The sequence below is a fragment of the Olea europaea genome, unplaced genomic scaffold (genome assembly GCF_002742605.1).
Source record: "Olea europaea var. sylvestris unplaced genomic scaffold, O_europaea_v1 scaffold1004, whole genome shotgun sequence".
In the NCBI taxonomy this organism is placed as follows: Eukaryota; Viridiplantae; Streptophyta; class Magnoliopsida; order Lamiales; family Oleaceae; genus Olea; species Olea europaea.
Window position 1 is genome coordinate 197,773 of NW_019227357.1, and position 10,592 is coordinate 208,364.

Here is a 10,592-nt window from a genome sequence, read left to right on the forward strand (position 1 = left end):
TCCATGAAGTGTTGAGCCACTAGGGGAGCCGAACCCATCTCGATGGGCACAGTGATCCGCCCTCGTGGGACGATGCTGTCTCCAGTAAATCCAAATAGTGGGTCGGTCATGGGGACCATCCCATGTTCAATTTACATTTTGTCGAAGGTGGAGCCGAACAGTATATTTACAGAACTGCCATTGTCGATGAGCATGCGTTTGAGTCCATTTCTTGCCACTAAGGCTCTCAGAACCAATGCGTCACAATGGGGTGGTGAACTCCTTGTGCATCTTTCTGGAAGAAGGTAATTGAGATCATCCTGTTGGCCTCTTGGGACTCGTTGACAATGTAGTAGCATTGGCGGGCCTTTGCTTCCCTTGTGTAATTCCTTTGGGCGTTCCTAGTGTTGCCACTGATGTGAGGTCCCCCAATGATCGTGTAGATCTCCCTAATGATTTGGCCTCCAGAAAATGGGGGCCTGATCTCCCTGTTTGGACTCTCCTCGATCCCTTGATTCTCTTCTCCAGGGTGACTACTCTCTATGCCTTCTCTCTCCCATGTTCGGGAAGGCGGATCTGCGAGGATATTCGTTCCTCCTGGAAGGATGTGGGTCACTCTTATTCGAGCGTTGAGGAGCTTCTCTGCACTCATTGGTGTCATGCCCACAGAGTTGGTGGAAAGTGCAAAACCTTGCCCCTTCCAAGGGCCTATTTGACTGCTTCTTCTTCTTCTTCTTCTTCTTCTTCTTCTTCTTCTTCTTCTTTTTATTACTTTCAGTTCCTCCAGATAGCCCTGCTTCACCAGGGAAATTCTTGTATGCCAACATCGACACTACATTTAGCATGGCAGAAGCCAGTGCCTGTTCGGAGGTGAGAGCTATTGTATGACCTGCTTGAGTCCATTGCTGAGTGACAAGATGCGCTGCGAGTCCTCGACCTACTTGCCTTTGAGGCGGAAGGAGTCCTCGCGCGATACAGTTTCGATAATCAATCATCTCTTCTCTGACGATCTCAACTCTCATAATTTCTACCAACTCGTCATAAGTGGAGGGATTTTTGCTGCGCACATCCCTCCAGAACAAAGTTTCCATGTTGAGGCCGCCTTTCAGAGCTAAAAAGGCTTCTCTGTTAGTGACCTACTCACAGTACGTGATTTCGTCTATAAACCTGACGAGATAGCTTTTCAGCGTCTCTCTAGGGGCCTGTCTCATATCTTGCAGGCGTTGCGCTGAGGCCTCTCCTTCTCTAGTCTGTTGTACCACACTTCAGCAGCTCCGCCCAAGGTTAGGTGGAAGGCTCTGCATTTCAAAGTAGGCGAAGCTCCCCTGAGGCTCATCTGTGTCATGTATTTGGTGAGGTGCTTCTCCGGATCCCCCTTTCCTTCATACTTGGGGATTTTAAGGGACATGAAATTCGCAGGCATTGAGAAGCTTTGGATTTTCCTTGAGAAATGGAGGTTAACATCATCATTGTCAATTTCATAAGATTGACAAGGCCCATCTGACCCTTCATCATCTTGAATGTTCTGGGGAGGTGGAGGTGCTTCTCCTCGACTGCCCCAATCAACTAAGTCCTTTCTCTCCTTCCTATTTCTGGGAGGAGGAGTTGCTTGTTCTTGCTCCTGCTCTTGCCGAACTGATTTTCGCACTAAACGGACCCTATTACTAAGGTCCTGCCCTATTCGGTCGAAAACGCTGACTGACCTTTGTGCTTCATATTCTTGAGGAAAATTGTCCCCCAATTGTGGTTCTACTGGCTAGCTCCCTTGCACATAGGATGTGGATTATGCATCTACTTCTCTTTCGAGGGGGCGTTCTTTTTGCTGGCTCACATGGCCTGGGGAACGAGATGCAGGGGCTTCCTGAATTGGGTAAAATCCTTGGGGCATTTGAGAGCCCTGGTGACCTCGAGCTTGCATGAGAAGTTCATGCATTGCCATATTATGGGCTGCGATGTCTCTCATGCCCGCAGCTATTTGAGCCATTCATTCAATGAGCATGACTGTACTTTCACCTCGGCGACGTCGGTGATGGGGTCTCTGGTGAGTGACATTGTTACGGAACACCTCTTCTTCAGAAGCTTCTCCCATAGGGTTCTCGTCTTCATGGCTGGAACTCATCTTATCTCCTTTTTCAAGGGTGATAAGAACTGGGATTATAACTCAACTTTGCTCTTTTTCAAGAACGTATCCTTTTCAGGGTAAGTCACTAGTTTTCCGGTGGTTTCTTCGATAGAGAATGCAGAACTTTGGACGGGAAGTTTCCCACAGACGGTACCAATCTATTGACCTCACAAATTGAACAGTCCACGTGGCCAACCGATAGCTATTCTACGTATTCCTCCCTGTGCACAATCAACGAACGATCAGATGCACACAGTCGGGACCAGCGGGGTGGTAACGGCCACATACACTCCAACGATCAAGTTAGCCCCAGGTTATCGGAACAGTACTAAGGTTGTGCAAAAGGGTGGGGAGGAGAATATATATTTACTTGTTATCGAGAGCTAAGTTGTAAGGTTTCCTCTCTTTTTTGCCTCTTGCCAAACCTTGGGTATTTATAGGTGAAGAGAACCGTTGGATGTGGGACACGTGGATGCATCTGACGGTGTGAGGTGTCTCTCATAGGCGTCAATCAGCCGCGTCTATAGAGTAAGCGAGTAATTACTTCTCTTGAATTGAGTTGAGTTGACCTAAAGTTGATACGTCATATCAACTAGGCTCATGGAGACGTCAAATCAATTAAACTTTGGGAGCAAAAAGGATCTTGACACAGATCTCTTTTTGAAATTGGCGGCGGATCCTCTAACAGAAAACCTCGGAATGTACTCCGCCTTGACTTCAGGGGCCGAGAACGCTTTGGTCAGTTCAGTAGATTGTCTGTGCCTCGCAGTGCGTTAGCAGATCGACAACATTGTGGTGGCATCACTTCGGAACCACTTCGGATGGGTGTTGAACACCTCGTATAACACGGTGGTAGACTTTTCGAAGTGGTTCAGATAGGGGCGTAACATAGGTGATGTTAATGTGGCATTAAATAATATGTAGAATTAAATAAGTCATTTAATTTTACCATTCATTCACCCTATCATCTAGAGCCACCTGGACTGGGATTGTAACCCCAATGGGGGTTGCATAACATTATTCTAAATTATAATTTAAACATCTCAAAACAAGCCATTGTTATTTTTGCATTATACACACAAGTTTATATACATACAACGAATAACTTATATAAATCCGTACATATGTGAACCAGGATCTTCCTTGTATTCTGGTTCCTAAATTTTTAGAGTTCTTGTCTATGTTTCTTTTAGGAAATGATCGTCAGGTTCACTAGTTCTGAATTAGCAAATGGCTCTTTCAAACACCGCTTTAGCATGTCGAAAGTAGTTTCTCATGAGTTCATAATCACCCTGTTCCATAGAAGATGTCTCAAATTTGGCATAACAACTTCAAGTGTTTTTCTGAAATTAAGAAACTGCTTTTGGATATGTTTGAATAATTTTTTAATAGTACTTTTCCTTGCTAGAATAACTTTTAAAGGAAAACCTTCTACCAAAAAAAAAATGATTAATAATAATCATGTTATCAAGTTGCAGTTTTATCCCAATGTATTTCTTAAATATCATATCTTTGGGAGCTTTGCCAATCCAAGAATTAGGCATGCTTGATCAAAGATCTAACTTACTTATTGAAAACTATGCAGCCATCAACCAAATCTTAAACAATGAAAATTTGTCGCTATTTCTCCATTTTTCATCTCAAACTTCACATACCTAGTCTAGGCACAAATTCGGATGACGTTCAGAAATCCCTCTCACCCTCTCGACCTAATTGTACCTCAATTCAAACTTTATATACGAAAGCCAGCCTTTTTTATCAGGACGTTTTGAAATCCACCTCTCAAAAATTTCCCTTGCAATAGCCACATTGCCGAGCCTCTCCACAAGAATATACTTGTACCACAACTGATCCACCATATGTTGGCATTTTGTTGGACGACATTTGTCTATTTGGCTATAGGCCACATGCTCATTTCCATTTTTCTTCATTTTTTAATAAACTAAATGTGTAATGTCAAAAAATAGGCATTGATGTTGTAATTTATTGATTTTTGAGAAAGTAATTTACCATTTCAAAATGAGTAATGCTATTTATTGCTAGCACCACTTTTACATACATCGGTGCTAGGCACCACTATAGGTACAACATTATTATTATTTCAAAAGTCTGTAGATCATACCCCAAATGAAATGATCGAGAGGTTCAATTAAGAGCGAAGACCGATGCCTCTGTACATATTGTTACTTATACATTTCTTAAATTGGATAATTAGCATAAAACGTCCCTACCTTTCAATGTTATTATGCAAAATGTCACTACCTTTCATCTTTTGGAACTTTACCCTTATTTTCACCTTTCATCTTTTGGAACTCTACCCTTATTTTCACCTTTCATTGCAGAAGTCATCATTTTCATCTAATTTTTCAATAAAAAAATGTAAAATAACACGCATAGCCTCATTTATAAATAAAACAAAAAAAAAGAACAAATTAAAGAAAAAATTGCAATCACTCTCAAAAAAGTTTTAAAAGTACGAATGAGTCCAAATAAATTATTAAAAAGGTAATTAGCACAAAACGTTATTATCTTTCAATGTTATTGCACAAAACATCCGTGCATTTCAATTTTTGTCTATTTATGCTTATTTTCACATTTCATTGCGAAAATCTTCCTTTGCATATAAAATGACGAATATACCCTCATATTTGAATAAAATAGAAATAAAGAATAAATTGCAAATATACTCCCACTCCCAAATTTTTCAAAAAAGTACACAAATAAATAATTTTGCAATTTATTCTTTATTTTTCTTTTCTTTACTTTTGTTTTATTTAAAGATGGTGGTATATCTGTCATTTTACAGTTTTTAATTGAGAAAATATAGGAAGTTAAGAATTTTGCAATGAAACATGAAAATGTCAAAAATAAAAGATGTGGACGTTTTGCACAATAATATTAAAAGGTAAGGACGTTCTATACTAACTACCCATTTAATAATTTATTTGGATTCATTTTATTTTTAAAATTTAGGAGTTTGATTGCAATTTATTCTTCAATTTTATTTTTTATTTTTATTTTTGTTTAAATAGAAGGATATATTTTTCAATTTATATTTTTTATTGAGAATTTTGATGAAAAAGGTGATTTCCGCAATGAAAGATGAAAGAATAGGTGAAAATGCTAAAAATGAAATATAGGGACGTTTTGCATGATAACATTAAAATGTAAGGATATTTTGTGCTAGTTACCTTTAGCTATTATAATTTATTACATTTAAGATATATTTTTGCAAGTTCTTGAATTATTGATAGGTGCATTAGCATCATTTCCAAGCTTGGCACCATTTTTCATCTTATGTCGAACACCTTAATTTTGTATCGAATTTTGTTTGTGATCATGTCGAACTTTTCAGGCAAGTCTTGACTGTCTTGTTGCATATTGCCTTATTGCAAGAATATAGCTCCATAGTTTTGTGTAAGAACTGAGACATTAAAATTATTAGTGAACGGTGTCCTCTAATGGTACCAGTCAAATTATCTAGACTTAGCTAATTTAATCTCATTATAATTTGTAATCAAAGTCAAACTAGTTAAGAAACTTAGAAGCTAATAATGTAAAGATTGAGAAATTCATCGTGTACCTAGAAAAGAACAAGATAAAGATTACTTCATTTTAAAATGTTGAAGAGAATAATTTCAAAATCCTAGTTGACATGAGATACTGATGATAGTTATATAACATCCAGAGCGATATAATAGGGAAATAGATATGGAGTATTTAGTATGTTAGATCTTGTCTACTTTCTTCTATGTTTTTTTGAAATGGAAGTTTCAAATTGCATCAACCACTGTCACCAAAAAATGTGGATGAGATATAAAGAGGCATACATTGTACTAACTCGTTGTCACTGATGCTATCGATGAAAATGAAATTAATAATGTCCCATAGCAAAAAAAGAGCAAATATCATCCAAAACAGCCTCTTGAGGGCATAAAAAAAAAAAAGTCAGACTGAATTCAGGCTCTGAATAACTCGAATGAATCACTACTCTCAGCACACTTCAAAACCATGACATTAGCAAACAAAAGCCTTGCTCCTAGTGAAACAGCTTCAGCGTATTCCACTGAATGACACCCCGCCAACAATTTGGAAAGTACAGCCTTCACCCTCTCACGAAGAAACTAGTATGCTGTAATGTCTGAATCACTGAACATCATCAACATGAATTATCCACCCCAATTTTGCACCGCCAAAGATTTACCTTGTTAATGAATCATAGAAAGCTCGCCAATAAAAATCAGGAATTTAGCTGGCATGTTGAGTTTCCACACTCCTTTCCATCGGCTGAAAAGATGGTTCTTGCTGGCACTTTCCACCCTGATATGTGCTGCCACCAGTCTTTTATAAATTATAACCACTATGGACAGAATACACTCCGCTGGTTTCAAATCCAGTCTCTCGTCTAAATAAGTCTTTTAGTCCATGTTTGGTACACATGGAAAAAGACTTTATTTTCTTTCTCTTTTTTAATATCGGGCGGCCATTATTGTACGCTCTTGTCTCGGAGCGCTATTTCACCCCAAAAAAAATCAATTTTATGCATTGCCATGTGGGTCCCATTTTAATTTTTTAATGCAATTTCAAACAAATCACTTCGTGGATTTTACGCTCAATGCCTATTTTATCCTTCTATTATATTTAAAGGTAACAAATGATTCAGCTACTTTTTTGACTGATTCAAAGGGTATTAATAACAATTTACATGAATTTAATGATTTCGCGCACCTTTTTTTAACGTGCTTTATGGCTAAGAAGCACAGATACGGATTTGTAATTCGGATACGATACGATACTATACAAATACATTGATGCGACTTTTTCGAAGAATTGCCATTTCCATTGTTGTAAGAATAATTCTGAAGATGAAACTTAGGACGGTGAATTTAACAGATATCTTAAAATTCATAGATTCTCATGGATTTCATGTATTTGAATAGAATTTAACAGAATTCATAAGATTTTAAATTTCTTTATTATTCATTTTAGTGGAATGGTAGGATTTTGATGAATTTTTTACTATTAGGATAAATTGATATAAGATTTTAAATTTCTTTTTCCATTGATTTTATTGGATTTTGTTCATTTTTTTACTATTAGGATAAATTGATATAATTTCTTACTAGATTACACAAAATATGAAAAATTCTTTGTAATTAGAAAATAAAGTTCATAATCTTGTTTTTTATTACAGAAAAAACTTTAAGTTGGTCGAACATTTTTTTGTATATACACACTCACTAGACCCACAATATATTATTCACTTCTTATCTACACATTCGATAGGACCTACTACTTAAATTATAATTTAACAAGCCATTGTTGAATTTTCATTGTACACAAATTTCAATACATACAACATATGTGCATTAAATATATAAAGCATCCACAACTTGTTGATTTATCCCTGGCCAGTAACACTGCTCGCACTATGGGTATATACCATGGAATTTTAAGGCCAAGTCTAGTACCACTTAGAAAACTTTCCCTGTTATCTATTAATTTATGATAATATTTATTAATTTAGAAAGTAAATAAATAAAATACGATGACGTGATAAAAAGTTTATATGTGAAAAACTAAATGTAGAAAGTTTCATCGTTTTCTTTTTTAAGTGTATTTTACATATATCAAACTCCTTTTAGATGATATATGGCTCAAAAAGTGGCCATGGAGTGCATGTGATACTGAAAACTAGAAATAGAAGTTAGTTTTATATTTTTAAACGCGAGGGTACTTCAATATTGTCATAAAATTGAGGAGATGTCTATATTATCTCAATATTGTGAGTACCAATTTTTATAAGGATTGAATTGAAATGATTAGTTCTACTATAAAAATTGGAATCTAGATTAAAATTCGTCCAATTATAAAAATAAAAAATTTAGAACATGTTAAGGTAACCTCGAAGTTGCCGGTTCATCCCATACATTTGTTTTTATTTTTTCTTTTTCTTCGATTCAATCTTGATCTTTTACTTTTTCTACGTAATTTCCTTCCTTTATTTCCATGTCAATGTCCAAGGCGAATGTTTAAGATATCGATAAATACAATCCACTATCCCATTCAAGTTATTTTAAGTAACATGTGTAGAACATCAATTATTGTTAGAATTAATGCTAAGTAATTTATATAAAATTAAGTGTAATTGTCTTTATATCGTTGTTGGTTTCACAACTGACGTTAATGGTTCAAGAATTGATACTTCCCCTACACTTCTCCCTAAAGAACACACAGCGACTAAAACTTCAAAAATGAAAATGTGATTAACACTAATAATTTTTAATCGAGTTAAGTAAATGTAACGACCCAAAATTTAAAGATTTGGAATCGTTACTAAAACATTTATTTCATAATTAAATAAATTATGTCAAACATTCTACATGAAAATTTTTCTAGTTCCATCTATAAAATAAATAAAGTCTGTGGAAAACATAATTAATTGAACCATGTTCCAAATATTAAACTTCAAATTTAACATGAAGATAAAATTGAAATAACGCAAAGAGAAATAAATAAATAAAACTTCCTAATCATGTTGCTCAGAATTTATTTATCTTGAATTTCATAATTTCTAGCATTACAACTCCACCGCATCGCCCGCCAACCAACGACCCGTTCTGATCTGTGAGGAGTAGGGAAAATGGTGAGTACATGGAAATACTCAGCAGGATATAAAAATTAATGGTGCGATCCCATATAAAAATTTTAAAACATGCATCAGAAAAATCATACCGTCTCATATCTTTAAAATCCGGTAGGAGCTCATGTTGTTGTACCGAAATGGCCATATCATTCACATCATAACATATCATATTATAACTTTAACTTTCATGAGTATAAAATTCATCAGCATAAAAAAAATATTTACATGGGACATAAAAACACTGCACCTCATATCCTACCTTATTAGATCGTTAAAATTTTTGGATGACAAAATCCAAGAAATCACGCTCCAAAAATCCTTCTCGCTGCTTCAAGAATTTATATTGTTTGAAATTGACTTCCTAGTTTAAATTCCAATACCACAGGTATAAGTATCTATAAACCCTTTTTTTTTAAGGTATAACGTAATATTCCTTTTACACCGCATAAATATGGAGTCTGTAATTTACCTGATTTCAACACTCTTCTTTCTCTACAACCGTGTGCTTATACATATGTCTTCTTTTGATATACATCTATAAATATATCCCACATGATCTAATCTAACAAAGTGGTTGTGTAGTTGAGGATACGTGTAGTAGTAGGATAGGAGAATGGATAAATTTGGGAAACAAACTTTTTGAAATAAAATAATTGACCAAATCTTGTCAACCAACTTTATCACTCAACAAGCAATACCTCCCCCACACGTGGCCAACAAATTGGAATCAATAAAGTCTCTCTCTCTCTCTCCCCTCTTATATATATTTATTATTATTAAAATATTCAACCCTAACTTAACAAAGATTCTTCATTCTTTTCACGTGACTTGAGAGAAAATTTAAATTCATTAAATAATCAATTAAAATATAATTGTAAAGCTCTATCTTTCGACCTCGATAATTTGGGCTCCGCTAATCTAAATTAACTTTTTCTCGAGCCTAATATGCATGATTAATTACGACCTATCCAACGAGCCCAATATTCATATATTTATTATCGCTCCATTAGTATCTACATTTTAAGCCAAATGAAATCGAAATTTACTTTATATATACTTTAGTCCCCAAACTTTCAAAATATTAAAATATAGCATACATAAATTAAATTATAATCTATGAAATTTTGTGACATTACAGTAAAAGTCCTATTGACAACGTTGTTGGACCCTTTTACAAGAAATGAAACATTAGGGGGGACTCCTCGGATAACGCAAAAAAGAGCTAACACGTCAAAAACTCGTTGGCTCTGCTCATACCCAAAATTTTATGACTAAAGGCTCGCGTATTTCCAAATGCAATATTGAAAAGAGTAATGCTATTTAGCCTCACTAAAATTACAACAGTCTAGATAACACTAATGTGATATTAATTGATATGTAAAATTAAATAATTCATTTAATTTCACATTTTATTTAACTTTTTATCTAGTACCATCTAGATTGGGATTACAATCCTGGTGGGGCTAAATAACATTACTTTATTGAAACTATGATATGATTTTAAAAGTTCACAAATTTTACAAAATACACCACATGTTAGGGTGTTTTTACAATCAACATACCATATTTTTGCAAATTTATATTTTGCACTGTATTTTGTTTATTGGTAACAAAAACATATCTTGCAAGGAAAAATAGAAATACCGACAAATTTATCATTATAGATAACTACACATATCGTAATATCATTGATTAAAAATAACAAATCACACCTTGTATATCAAATTATATGACACTTTACATACCCAATTGCTTAACTTTTATATTATTCTTTATAAATTAATTACTAAAAGCTTATTGTGTTTTATTATTATTGTTGTTTTTTTTTTTTTTTTTATACCCAGG